The 13,837-nt window shown below is 40.2% G+C and overlaps 1 pseudogene; it reads right to left on the reverse strand.

The window, feature by feature from the left end:
* LOC105864491 (translationally-controlled tumor protein-like) overlaps positions 1-7,353 on the reverse strand; it is a 28,694-nt pseudogene extending 21,341 nt beyond the window's left edge.
* Positions 7,354-13,837: the final 6,484 nt, after the last annotated feature.

Genomic DNA, 13,837 nt, shown 5'->3' on the forward strand with positions numbered 1-13,837 from the left:
ACTTTGTCACCACTTCGTGTAAATAACAATACATATGGATTTTTGGGAATAACTTTATCATATAACATAACTTTGGGCCTGTTTCTAGGACTCTGCGCATTGGGACATTTCCTGTGTAATGCACCTTTGTGACCAATGCACTTTCTCCCTTCATTTCGCATGAAACTGTGAATATGTGTCTTTGGAATATCTTTATGATATTATTTAATGTCACTGGGCTGTTTTCTCGGAAACTGTACACCTTGCTTTAGTTTTCAGAGAAGAGCAAGTTTTTAATTATCGCACATTGTCACTTCCTCTTTTAAGTCACTGTCAATATTTACCATTCGACGTTATGTATGTTATAACTTGTACCTTGTTCATGGTTTCTCTGACACTCTACACTCTGCTTCATTTCACGAAGAAAGACAACTGTGCTCTTATTGCAATTTCTCACTTTGTGTAACTCACTGTAAATGTTTGCATTTGGAACTTTCTTAAGAAAGGTATACTGTTACTGTGTGCGATTCAGAGGAAACTAGATACACTAACATTAATAGAAGAGCAAGTGTATATTCAATGCACTTCTAGGCTTGTGTTAGGCTTAGGGTTTCGGCTCTGGGTTAGGATTTTATGGTTTCGCGTCAGGTTTAGGTTTCGGGTTTCGTGTGAAAATTAGTTTGAGGTTATGTATAGTTTTAGTGTTAGGGTTTTGGACATGGCCAGGGTTACCGTACGGGTTTTATAGGCAATTTCTTTAGAAAGACCATTATGTTTGTTGTACCAATGTTATCTGTATCTATAAATATTGGCATAGTTTTGAGCGGATAGCATGTTTGTAATCAATGCACGTTTTCACTTTTGTCTGTAAGTGCAAATCTGTATTTTTGGAATGTCTTTTGGTAGAATTTATTGTAACTCTTGATGGTTATCTAGGAACCTCTACACATTGCTACATTCCCAGAGCAAGGCACGTTTACAATCAATACACTTTCTCACTTCTTTCTGTAACTGTAATGTGTATCTTTGGAACACCTTTATGAGATCACTCATTGTTACTGGGTTGCTTTCTATTCATAGCTTCAGTACTCAGAAAAAAAAGTTTGTAATTAACGCACATTCTAGCTTCCTCGTGTATTTACTGTAAATATTTACCCTTCGATGTATTTATGTAATGACTTATGGTACCGTATGCGTGTTTTCCATGAAACTCTACTCATTGCTCCATTTCACAGAGAAAACCAACTGTTTTCTGTGCAATTTCTCACTTGTGTAAGTCACTGTAAGTGAATGCCTTAGGGTGTTCCTTATGAAAGTAAGGAACACCCTAAGGGGTTACTTGAGTGCGAGTCACAGGAAACTAGAAACACTAACATTCAGAGTAAAGGAAACGTATATTCATTGAACTTTTAGGCTAGGAATAGGGCTAGGGTTTCGGCCAGGGTTCTGTTGGTTACGCTTTCACGCTACGGTTAGGGTTAGGGTGATGGTTTCGGGTGGAGTTCAGGGTTTGTGTCGAGGGATAGGTTTAGTGTTAGGGTTTTTGACATGGCTGTGGTTACTCTTAGGATATTGTGTACAATTTCCTTAGAAAAAACGTTGTACGAATGTTAGTTGTAACTATAAATATTGGTATACTCAGTGAAAAGCACGTTTTTAATCAGTGCACTTTTTCACTCCTGTCTGTAACTGTAAATAAGTCTGTTTGCATACGTATAAGCAGGCGTATATTCAGTGCTGTTCTATTCTAATGTTAGAGTTCGGGTTTATGATCTGAGTCAGGTTTAGGGTTATGGTTTTGCTCTAGCGTTAGGGCTAGAGTTTCGTGTTAGGGTTACGGTTTCTGTGTAGGTATAGGCTGAGTGTGTGGTTTTCGCCCTGTCTAGGGTTACTGTTAGTGATGCATATGGAACTTCTTTAGAAGGACCATTATGTTTCTTGTACGAATGTTATATGAAACGAAAAATATTGGCTTAGTTGTCAAGGAAAAGCACATTTGTAATCAGTGCACTTATGGCCGTCCTTTCAGTAAGTAACTGTAAATATGTAGTTTTGTAGTATCTTTGGCACATCTTATTGTAACTTTTTATTGTTGTCCAGGAAACCGTGCACCTTGCTTCAGTTCTCGGAAACGACGACGTTTGTGATCTATGCACTTGGTCACTACTCTCATCAAATATCTCTCTATATATGTATCTTTGTAATTAATTTATGATATGACTTATTGTAACTTTGGGAGATTTTTTAGGAAACACTACTCTTATCTTCATTCCCCAAGAGAACACGTTTGTAAGCAGCGCACTTTCTCACTTCTTTTGTGAGTAGCCGTGAATATATATTATTGGAATGTTTTTATTATATAACAAGGTCACTGTGTTTTTTTCGGGAAATCTACACATTGATTCAGTTATCAGACAAAAGCAAGTTTTCGATTAACGCACATTGTCAGTTCTCGTAAGTCATTGTAAGTATTTACCATTCCTAGTTATTTGTGTAATATCTTACGGCACCTCATACGTGTTTTCTCTGAACCTCTACACACTGCTTCATTTCACAGAGAAAAGCAACTCTGTTTTCAATGGTATTTCTTACTTCTTCGTAAGTCACTCGAAATATTTGCAATTGGAACTTTCTTTTGAAAGTATACACTGTTACTTGTGTGCGAATCACAGTAAAGTCAAAAACACTAACATTCAGAGAAAAGCAAGTTTTTATTCACTGCACTTCTAGGGTAGGGTTAGGGTTACGGTTATGGTTTCCTTTTCGGGTCAGGGTTTCATGTTAGGCGTAGGTTTCTGGCTAGGGATAAGTTTAGTGTAGGCTTTTGGACATAGCTAGGTTTACTGTTATTTTTATTTATTTATTTTTTTTTTGAGACAGAGTCTCGCTTGTTGCCCAGGCTAGAGTGAGTGCCGTGGCGTCAGCCTAGCTCACAGCAACCTCAAACTCCTGGCTCAAGCAATCCTGCTGCCTCAGCCTCCCAAGTAGCTGGGACTACAGGCATGCGCCACCATGCCCGGCTAATTTTATATATATATTAGTTGGCCAATTAATTTATTTCTATTTATAGTAGAGACGGGGTCTCGCTCTTGTTCAGGCTGGTTTTGAACTCCTGACCTCGAGCAATCCGCCCGCCTCAGCCTCCCAGAGTGCTAGGATTACAGGCGTGAGCCACCGCGCCCGGCTACTGTTATTTTTTTATATGGGATTTCTTTGGAAAAATCATTGTTGTACGCTTGTTACGTGAAACTATATATATTGGTTTAGTTTTCAAATAAAAGCACATGTTTAATCAATGCATTATAACCCTCTTTTGGTATGTAACTGTAAATATGTATCTTTGTAAAATATTTGTTATAACTTATTCTAAATTTTATGTTGTTTTCTAGGAAACTCTACACATTGCTTCAGTTCTCAGAAAAATGTATGTTTTTAATCCATGCACTTTGTTACTTCTTCCTGTAAATAACCGTAAATATGTCTCTTTCGATAAATTTATTATATAACATAATTTTTGGCGGATTTCTTGGACTCTACCCATTGGTACAGTTCCCTGTGTAAAGCATGTTTGTAATCAATGCACTTACTCACTTTATTTTGTACAAAACTGTAAATGTGTCTTTGGATTATCTTTATGATATTACTTATTGTCACTGGGCTGTTTTCTCGGAAACCCTACACCTAACTTCAGTTCTCAGAGAATAGCAAGTTTTTAATTAACGACATTTTCACTTCCTCTTGTAAGTCACTGTTAATATTTACCATTCGAAAATATCTAAACTTGCACCTTATGCATGTTTTCTCTGAAACTCTACACAATGCTTCATTTCACAGAGAAAAGCAACTGTGCTTTTAATGCAATTTCTCATTTTTCGTGTAAGCCACTCTAAATGGTTGTATTTAGAACCTCCTTATGAAAGTATATATTGTAACTAGTGTGCGAGTTACAGGAAACTAGGAGCATTAACATTCAGCGAAAAGCAAGCGTATATTCAAGGCACTTCTAGGCTAGGGTTAGGGTTCGGATTTATGCCTGAGTTAGGTTTACGGTTATGGTTTCGCGCTAGCGTTAAGGTTACCATTATAGTTTCGTGTTAGCGTTCTGGTAGGTATAGGTTGAGTGCTTGGGTTTTGGACATGGCTAGTGTTACTGTTAGGGATGCATATGGATCTTCTTTCGAAGGACCATTATGTTTCTTGTATGAATGTTACATGCAACCATAAATATTGGTTTAGGTGTCAAGGAAAAGCACTTTCAGTCCACTATTTTCCTTCTTTTAGCGAGTAACTGTAAATATGTAGTTTTGGAGTATCTTTGTTATAGCTTATTGTAACTTTTGATTGTTGTCCAGGAAACGGTGCACATTGCTTCAGTTCTCAAAACAGCACGTTTGTTATCAATGCCCTTGGTCACTTCTTCCTGCAAATAACTTTAAATATGTATTTTGGAATTAATTTTTTTTTTTTGAGACAGTCTCACTTGTTGCCCAGGCTAGAGTGAGTGCCATGGCATCAGCCTAGCTCACAGCAACCTCAAACTCCTGGGCTCAAGCAATCTTTCTGCCTCAGCCTCCCGAGTAGCTGGGACTACAGGCACGCGCCACCATGCCCGGCTAATTTTCTATATATATTAGTTGGCCAATTAATTTCTTTCTGTTTATAGTAGAGACGGGGTCTCGCTCTTGCTCAGGCTGGTTTCGAACTCCCGACCTCGAGCAATCCGCCCGCCTCAGCCTCCCAGAGTGCTAGGATTACAGGCGTGAGCCACCGCGCCTGGCTTGGAATTAATTTTTGATATGACTTATTGTAACTTTGGGAGGTTTTCTTGGAAACTCTGCTTCAGTTCCAGAGTGAGGCTCCTTTGTAAGCAACGCGCCTTCTTCTCACTTCTTTTTGTAAGTACCTTCAATATGTATTTTCGGTATGCCTTTATTAAATAACAATGTCACTGTGTTGTTTTCTCGGGATATCTAAACATTGCTTCCATTCTCAGACAAAAAGCAAGTTTTCAATTAACACACATTGTCACTTCTTCTCGTAAGTCACTGTAAATATTTAGCATTCCAAGTTATTTATGTAATATCTTACGGTACCTAATACGTGTTTTCTCTGAACCTCTACACACTTCTTCAGTCACAGAAAAAAGCAACTGTTTTCAATGCAATTTCTTATTTCTTTGTAAGTCACTCTAAATGTTTGCATTTGGAACTTCCTTATGAAAGTATATACTGTGACTTGTGTGAGAATCACAGGAAACTTAAAACACTACCATTCAGAGAAGAGTAAGTTTATATTCACTGCACTTCTAGGCTAGGGTTAGGGCTAGGGTTATGGTTTCCTGTTCGGGTTCGGGTTAGGGTTTCATGTTAGGGTTTCTGGCTAGGGATAGGTTTAGTGTAGGCTTTTGGACATGGCTAGGGTTAGTGTTATGTTTTTTTTTTTTTTTAATTCCTTAGAAAGAACATTGTTTGTTGTACCAGAGTTACCTAAACTATATATATTGGTTTCGTTTTAATACTGAGGCACATTTGTAATCAATGCACTATGAACCTCTTTCAGTACGTAACTGGAAATATTTATCTTTGGAGTATCTTTATGGTATAACTTATTGTAACTGTTAGGTTGTTTCTAGGAACCTCTATACTTTGTTTCTGTTCTCAGAGATAAGCACGTTTGTAGTCAATGCACTCTGTCACCACTTCGTGTAAATAACAATAAATATGTATTTTTGGATTAAATTTATAATATAACATAACTTTGGTCAGGTTTCTAGGACTCTGCGCATTGGGACATTTCCCTGTGTAATGCACCTTTGTGACCAATGCACTTTCTCCCTTCATTTCGCATGAAACTGTGAATATGTGTCTTTGGAATATCTTTATGATATTATTTAATGTCACTGGGCTGTTTTCTCAGAAACTGTACACCTTGCTTCAGTTTTCAGAGAAGAGCAAGTTTTTAATTATCGCACATTGTCACTTCCTCTTTTAAGTCACTGTCAATATTTACCATTCGACGTTATGTATGTTATAACTTGTACCTTGTTCATGGTTTCTCTGACACTCTACACTCTGCTTCATTTCACGAAGAAAGACAACTGTGCTCTTAAAGCAATTTCTCTGTAAGTGTAAATCTGTATTTTTGGAATGTCTTTTGGTAGAATTTATTGTAACTCTTGATGGTTATCTAGGAACCTCTACACATTGCTACATTCCCAGAGAAAGACACGTTTACAATCAATACACTTTCTTACTTCTTTCTGTAAGTAACTGTAATGTGTATCTTTGGAACACCTTTATGAGATCACTCATTGTTACTGGGTTGCTTTCTATTCATAGCTTCAGTACTCAGAAAAAAAAGTTTGTAATTAACGCACATTCTAGCTTCTTCATGAATTCACTGTAAATATTTACCCTTCGATGTATTTATGTAATGACTTATGGTACCGTATGCGTGTTCTCATTGACACTCTACACATTGTTTCATTTCACAAAGAAAACCAATTGTGTTTTCTACGCAATTTCTCACCTGTGTAAGTCACTCTAAGTGAATGCCTTAGGGTCAGGGTCAGGGTCAGGGTCAGGGTCAGGGTAAGGGTCAGGGTCAGGGTCAGGGTCAGGATCAGGGTTAGGATTAGGGTTAGGGTTAGGGTCAGGGTTAGGGTTAGGGTCAAGGTCAGGGTCAGGGTTAGGGTTAGGGTCAGGGTCAGGGTCTGGGTCAGGGTCATGGTTAGGGTCAGGGTTAGTGTTAGAGTAGGGTTAGAGTTAGGGTTAGAGTCTGGGTTAGGGTTAGGGTTAGGGTCAGTGTCAGGGTCAGGGTTAGGGTTAGGGTCAGGGTTAGGGTTAGGGTTAGGGTCAGGGTTAGGTTTAGGGTTAGGTTTAGTGTCAGGGTCAGCGTCAGGGTCAGGGTCAGTGTTAGGGTTAGGGATAGGGTTAGGGTTAAGGTCAGTGTCAGGGTTTCACTTATGGTCAGCAACAAGTTCAGGTTCAGCGACAGGTTCAGGGTCAGCGTCAGGGTCAGTGTCATGTTTAGCGTTAGGGTCTGGGTTCTGGTCAAGGTCAGAAGCAGGGTCAGGGTCAGAATCAGGGTCAGTGTTAGGGTAAGTGTCAGGGTCATGGTCAGTGTCAGGGTTAGGGTTAGAGTAGGGTTAGAGTTAGGGTTAGGGTTAGTGTAGGGTTACGGTTATGGTTATGGTTATGGTTAGGGTTAGGGTTAAATGCAGAGCTAGGGTTAAGGTTAGGGTTAGCAGTTATTGTTAGGGTTAGGTGTTAGGGTTAGTGTTAGGGTTAAGGTCAGGGTCAGGGTTACGGTTAGGGTCAGTGTCAATGTCAAGTTCAGCGACTGGTTCCGGGTCATGGTTAGCGTCAGCGTCATGGTCAGGGTCATGGTTAGCGTTGGGGTCAGGGTCCTAGTCAAGGTCAAAGCCAGGGTCAGAGTCAAAATCAGGGTCAGGGTCAGGGGTAGTGTTAGAGTACGGTTAGAGTTAGGGTTTGGGTTAGGTTTAGGGTAGGGTTACAATAGGGTTATGGTTAAGGTTAGTGTTAGGGTTAAATGCAGAGCTAGGCTAGGATTAGGGTTAGGTTTAGGGTTAGGGTTAGGGTTAGGGTTAGGGTTAGGCTTAAGGTCAGGGTCAGGGTTAGGGTTAGGGTCAGCGTCAAGGTCAGGGTCAGCGAAAGGGTCAGGGTCATGGTTAGCGTCAACGTAAAGGTCAGGGTCATGGTTAGCGTTAGTGTCAGGGTCAGGGTCAAGGTCAAAGCCATGCTCAGGTTCAGAATCAGGATCAGCGTTAAGGTAAGGGTCAGAGTCAGGGTTAGGGTCATGGTCAGGTTCAGCGTTAGGGTTATGTTAGGGTTATATAATTCCAATTCTTGGCTGCCTGGGTAGGTGTCCATAGCAGGGTTACCATAGCGAAAAACAAAGTCAAAGAATTCAATGGCTGTCCTGTGTCTCGAACCAGCTTGGAAGCAATCTCAGTAAGTCTCAATCTGACTCCAAGACGGCAGCAGACTTGTCTAGTTGTCATACTAACTGGAGGTTGCTGGTCGACCTGCAGCTTCAGTCTCTTCATCCTGCTTTCTATGGAGGGATCCTGCCTGGCTTACCAGCGTCTCTGGGATCCAGCACGGGCCTTCAGCATCTTGTTGAAATACACAAACATGACCTCGACTCCAAATAACAACTGGATCCGGTCCTGACCACTGGCTAGTCAGTGGATCCTTCCACAAAACCAGTGGCGTGTCTTTGTTGGAATTAGTACACCAAAACCGCTGGGCTGCTGAACGATCTTCTTTGTCCAAAATTAAAAATTTAAAATAACGAGATCATGGTTTAGATAATTCTGGGGGGGGGGTGAGGTGGTACAGTTCCCCCTTTTTTATTTTCAAAAGTTGATTTTTGAGAGTGTAGTGGGCACGTTCTACAATGCCTTGTCCTTGGGCGTTATAAAGAGTTTCTGTTTTATGACTGATCCCCATTTTCCGTAAGAATGTTTGAAATTTGTGACCCGTGTATCCAGGGTCATTGTCTGTTTTTATACATTTAGGCTGGCCCATTGATGCAAAGCATCAGAGGCAATGGGCTACACAATGTTTACCAGCCTCGCCTAATTGAAATGTGGCTATTAAAAATTCAGAATGTCTACGGTCAGATGAACATATTTTAATCAACCCAAAGAAGTAATAAACGTCACATCCATTTGCCATAAGTGGTTAGATAAAAGGCCTCTGGTATTAACACCATAACGGGGGACAGGGAGTAACTGAGAACAGGAAGAACAAGCTTTCACAATTTTTCGAGCCGCTTCTCTAGTGATGTTGAACTGTTGCTTGAGAGCGCGGCTATTTGGTTGTGCAAAGCATGGGACTGCTGTGCTAACTGCGCTTAACAAGATAAGAAGGGGTTTGGTTCTAGTGGCAAGATCTACAATTTCATTTCCTTGGTCGAGGGGACCAGGCAGGTGGGAATGAGCACGAAGGTGCCCAAAGAAACATCTTCCTGTACGTGAGTGAATGAGAGCTTGCAAGGCACGAAACAATTTCCGAACATTACTATTAGAAGTCCCAATAAAGGGCACAGTCTCTATGACTTAGAGTGCCCGAATCACATAATGACTGTCTGAATAAAGGTTAACAGGCGTAGCAGGGATGGCCTCTAAAGCTGAAAAAACTGCCTGCAATTCGACCTCTTGAGACGAGGAAGACCCAGTGTGCCAAGATTTAATGTCATTGTTAACTGAATAGACTGCATACCATTAGAAAACCCATCTGTAAAAATCAGAACAGCATTGTCAAGGGGTACAGGAGACACTTGGGCAACAAAAATAAATGGATGTAGGCCACAAAATGTAACAACTTATCAGGGGTGTAATGGTTATCAATTTTTCCAGGGTAGTTGGCCAAGGCTATGGCCCAGGAGTCACTATGCTAGAACAACCACTCCTGCTGCAGACTAGAAAAAGGAACACAAAAAAAGTGTGGCTCTTTACCTAGTAATTTGCAGGATTCTGAACGCAGCATATGGATTAAGGTAGCAACCGTCTCATGATAAGGAGTTAGAACTTTAGAGGGATAGGAGGGCAAATGGAGCCACATTAGTGGTCCCCATTGATAGAGGACTGCTGTGGGAGTATGAGAGTTGTGTAAAACATAGCCAGCCCATTCCAAGTTATAGTTTACATAGGGAACATGTTGCCAGGACAATTCCTGTTCTACTAATTTTAAGGCTTGCCTCCCGTCAGAGGTTAATTGACGAGGAGAATCCGGATTGGTATCGCCCAGTAAGATGTCAAAAAGAGGCTTAAGGTCTCCAGTGGTTTCAAATAGGGTCGAATCCAATTGATATCTCCCAGAAGTCTTTTGAAATCATTAAAAGTTTTTAAGCCATCTTTACGAAGTTGAATTCCTTGGTTAATAAAATGGTATTTATGCAGTTGGTATCCCAAATAACAATAAGGAGGGTGCCTCTGCACCTTTTCCCGAGCAATGACAAGGCCCTGTTTAATTGTGTTGTTTCATGATCAAAAATTTGCAGTAAGAATCCTTCATCTGCATAGGCTAAACGAATGTCATCCATATAGTGGATGATATATACAGTAGGATATTTGATTCTAGTAGCAAAGCATTGGCAACAAATCTTTGGCACAAGTTCGGGCTATACAAATAAACTCTCATAGCCTGCATAAAATCTCTTCCCAAAAGATTAATGCGTAGAGTAAGTCGAACATATGGTTGGAATCGTCCGGAATGTCCCTACTCATCAACACAGGTAAGCAATTCACTACTGTTCAGGATTACGGGCTTAGCCTATACTTTGGAGCGAACCAATGGCTTCCTGCTTGGGCCACAGGAGGGCCAGTGTTGCTCAGTGATGACAGGAACATCAGCTTCAGTATCTACAATTCCTTTAAATGCCTTGCCATTCACCCACAAAACCATTTCAGGCTTATTCCTAGTAATAGCACCCAGTAAGCAGCTGAGAAGCAAAAAGCAGAGGGGACCCTGGCTTGTTGCGATTGTATAAGGGATAGCAAAGAAATCAAAACAAGCTGAGCAATGCGCTGGCCAGGATTGACAACAGAAATAGAGCTAGGAGAGGAGTACAAAACTTTAATTTCTCTTGTATAATCCTGATCTATAATTCCCGGTGTCACCAGTAAGCTTTTCAAAGTGATACTGCTTCCACCTAATTACAAGCCTATAGCAGCATTTTGAATAAGAAGTTGTTGCATCATATTTTTTAGATTTTCTAATTCCTTACACGTTATGTGCCTGTTTCTGAGTATGCCGGGGGTTTAGACAATCCCGAATAAGATTTCAAAGATAAAAAGCGTCCACCGGAACCTTCTCAGGTCCGTGGGCTGAGTAATAGTCCTGCAATTTAACTCCTACCTTCTTCCATGTATCGAAATTTACCGTTCCTTCCTCAGGGAACCAAAGACATACTTCTTCTACAAAACTTAAAAAATTTTCTAACTGCTTTTTTCCTATTTTAACACTGCGGGCCAGAGGCATAGTCTTCAACACTTGTACAAACAACATCCTACTAGTTCCTTGTCCCATAATTTCTGACTCCCATCAATTACACTGTCTGCCCAACTCACCTTTCTGTCACAGCCGGCCTTCCACGGGCAGCAGCCTTCACCGAATCCCCGTGTCACCAAGTACCGCCGAAGGCCGTCTTGGAGAGAGGGTTCCCGATACGGGCCACCGCCTGCCGGTGCCAGCCGGCGACGTGCATCACCTGGAGTTAGGGGGCGAGGCTGAGAAATGAAGAGACAACAAAAAGATGGGGACGGGAGGACGGCGTCCTTGGTGACTGCCGCGCCTCGTTTATTTCCGTTGCTGTATTTATACAGATAAGAACAAAGGAGAAGCGAAATACAAAGGAACAGGTAGTATATATCTTCATTAAACCAGAAAACAAAACAGTTCTTGTGCTTTCAAACTTACCTCACTTTGATAGCCCTTTCCCTCGCTTAAGCAGTTTTCTAATCTACAACTAAACTGTTTTCTGATATCAAAAACGATACACTCAGCCGGGCGCGGTGGCTCACGCCTGTGATCCTAGCACTCTGGGAGGCCGAGGCGGGCAGATTGCTGGAGGTCAGGAGTTCAAAACCAGCCTGAGCAAGAGTGAGACCCCATCTCTACTATAAATAGAAAGAAATTAATTGGCCAACTAATATATATAGAAAATTAGCCGGGCATGGTGGCGCATGCCTGTAGTCCCAGCTACTCGGGAGGCTGAGGCAGGAGGATTGCTTGAGCCCAGGAGTTTGAGGTTGCTGTGAGCTAGGCTGACGCCACGGCACTCACTCTAGCCTGGTCAACAAGCGAGACTCTGGCTCAAAAAAAAAAAAAATACACTCAACTATGATCACTCAGACAGTTCAAGGAAAAGAGCACCCAAGCGTAACTAACAATTCTGGTAAAGGAGGGTGTAGGGCTTCAGTGGGGAGCTATACGCTACAAGGGCTATGTGCACAGGATTACTTCAGTGACCTCTATAACTGCTACCGTTATCTCCAGCACCCTCCGTGAGCTGGAAGAAAGGCCAAGAATGTCAGAGCTCAAAGTTAAGGCGCCAGGTGCTGTGTCTCAAGGACCCCAGTGTTCCGGGCAACAACCGCACTTCAGCTCTGCGGTGTTCGGGACAGCACCCAACAACGCACTATATATTTTCTAAATGCGTTTTTGAAAACCATGTATACAGTTCCTCAGATCTAAGGGAAGATCAAATGTCTAAGCAAGGGACTTTCTATCTCCTTTGTCCATGTCACTGTAAACATTTATATGTAACCTTCTCTATGTAAGGACTTAACCTTTCTAATATACGTTGGTGAAAACCGTGTAAAATGTGCTTTAATTAGAGAAGAACAAATATAAGGTAGTCACTTTCTATAGCTTTTGTCTACAAAACCGTAATCATTTATATATCGGAGTTCTTTATGAAAGAACTGTATGTTTCTTATTGCTGTGAAAACAATGTACACAGTTCATTGCTCAGAAAAGATCAAGCATATGAGCAAGGAATTCTGTCTATCATTTGTGTAAATGATTGCATTTATATATGGACGTTCTTTATGAAAGAACAACATGCTTCATATCTGTTTGTGTAACCAATATACGATGTGTTTCATTTCTCAGAGAAGAAAAGCCTTCAAGCAATGCGCTTTTTAATCTCCTTTGTCTATGTCACTCCAAACATTTATATATGGGAGTTTTTTATGAAAGAATGGCATATTTCCTTTGCAGAACCATAGACACATTGCTTTTGTTCTAAGAGAAAATCTACTGTAAAATCAAGGGGTGTTTTATCTTTTTTGTCTAAGACACTAAATGTCCACATAGAGACATTGCTTATGGAAGAACTGAATATTTCTTATATGCTTTTTTAAAAACAATGAAAAATGTGTTTCCGTTCTCACAGATGAGATATCTGTGCAAGGCACTTTCTCTGTGTCTAAGTCACTGCAAACATTTGTATATTTTAATTAGAGAAGAACGTATAAAGAAGTCACTTTCTATCGCTTATGTATATGAATCTGTAATCATTTATATATGGGAGTTTTTTATGAAAAGACAATGTTTCGTATATGCTTTTGTGAAAATATAGACGGGTTTTCAGTTCTCAGAGAAGCATACTGTATAAGCAAGGCACTTAGCTTTTTGGGTAAGTCATTGTAAACGTGGGAGTTCTTTATAAAAGAACTGACTGTTTCTTATATACGTTAATAAAAAATAATAGAGTTTCCCTACTCAGAAGAATTAGCATATAAGCTAGGCAGTTTCTCTTTTTCTAAATTTCTAAATCACTGTAAGTATACATAAGTGGAATTTCTTTATGAAATTACTGTATGTTTTTGTGTTTAATGAAAAGTATGTACACCGTACTGTGGTTCTCAGAGAAGAACAGGCGTATAAGCGGGGCACTTTCTCCGATCTGAGTCATTGCAAACATTTATATACGGAAGTTATTTTTGAAAGAACATAATGTTTCTTATATACGTTTGAGTAAACAATGTATCCAGAAGGTCAGTTCTCAAAGAACAAGTGTATAAACAAAGAATTTTTTTCTCATTTTATCTGTTTCAAATTTTATCTATGTTTGCAATTACATTTATATATGGAAGTTCTTTATGAACGAATTGTGTCTTATATGCATTTCTGAAAACAATGTACACTGTGTTTCAGATTTACAAAGAGAAGAAATATATAAGCAACGCAGTTTCTATCTTCTTTGACTAAATAACTGTACACATATTAAAAAGTCCCAAATTAAAACAACTGAAAGTTTCTTTCATGGGTTTCTCGAATCTATACAGTGCTTCAAGTCTCAGTAAAGAAGAGGCGCATAAGCA

The sequence above is a fragment of the Microcebus murinus genome, chromosome 16, assembly GCF_040939455.1.
Source record: "Microcebus murinus isolate Inina chromosome 16, M.murinus_Inina_mat1.0, whole genome shotgun sequence".
NCBI lineage: Eukaryota > Metazoa > Chordata > Mammalia > Primates > Cheirogaleidae > Microcebus > Microcebus murinus.